This window comes from Monopterus albus, unplaced genomic scaffold (genome assembly GCF_001952655.1).
Source record: "Monopterus albus unplaced genomic scaffold, M_albus_1.0 scaffold93.1, whole genome shotgun sequence".
In the NCBI taxonomy this organism is placed as follows: domain Eukaryota; kingdom Metazoa; phylum Chordata; class Actinopteri; order Synbranchiformes; family Synbranchidae; genus Monopterus; species Monopterus albus.
In genome coordinates this window covers 616,362-617,661 of record NW_018127973.1, presented here as the reverse complement: position 1 = coordinate 617,661, position 1,300 = coordinate 616,362, and positions in this window count along the sequence as shown.

Below are 1,300 nucleotides of genomic sequence, written 5' to 3'. Positions count from 1 at the left end.
CTCTGCCTCAGTATGTGGCATTGGCTATGGTAAACAATGAGGCCTTTACAGAGAGGAGCGATCTAAATCCTTTCAACTTTATACACGCAGATCTTGAGTTCCTGGCATTATGCCAAGATGGGAGGCAGATCCCAGCAAAACCCTTCCCGCCTCAGTTTGAAAACAACCTTTCGTGAGAGAGTATTATAACCCGATTACAAACACCTCACGCCATCTGAAAGATTATCCGATGTGCTTCAATATAAAAGATTTTCAACAAGGCTACACCTTCTTCGCATTCAATCTGGCCCCGCACCAGGGCACCAGCGCTCTAGCCCCTGTGAAAACTGGCACTCTGAGGCTCGAGATGAGATTCAGAGTCCCCCTCCCCCACACAGTCACACTGATAGTCTATGCGTGCTTCGACTCGATTTTAGAGATTGACTCTAAAGTATTGCGTTTCAAGGTGTGTGGGCATCAGACGAACAGTCTCTACACACTTTCAACAGACCAGCGTATCTGATAGTGAATACACATCCTAGACACATGCCCGGTGAACACTGGCTGGCGCTAACTCGGGAAGAAAATGGTGGAAGCACATTCTTTGATTCTTTTGGCTTTGCACCCGATTTCCCCTATTACCCTGAAACAATTTTGCATTTTCTGCAAAGAGGGAGTAGGGTCATTTTGTACCACAAAAAGTAGCTGCAGCATCCTTTAGCCGCGGTGTGCGGACAACACTGCGTGTTTTATCTGTTTCACAGAGCTAAGGGGCTATCCTATCAACAGGTGCTGAAGCTGTATGGAGATAATGTATCCAGAAATGATCTTATAGCAGCGGATTTTGTAAAAGCTTATGAAAACTGCATAAACTCTCGCTGTTCCTATCCCTTATCTATACTGTGTGTGTTCTTTACGCTCGTTTTCATTATGTCACAAACTTATACAAGAATGAAAAAGATAAAAATGTTTTGTTATTCCTAAGATTACTAGCGTTTTTATTTTAACATTATTTTATTCATTATGTTTTGATATCATGTTATGTTTTCAATCTTTTGTTATTCACTAGATAACTATCTCTTTTTATTTTAATATTATTTTATTCATTATGTTGTTTTTGATATCATGTTTTCAACCATTTGTTATTCACTAGATAACCATCTCTTTTTATTTTAATATTATTTTATTCATTATGTTGTTTTGATATCATGTTATGTTTTCAACCTTTTTGTTATTCACTAGATAACTATTGCTATTGTGCCTTATTCAGTAAAATGAATATGTCTGTAAGAATACTCTGAGAAAAAAAAATCATGATTCA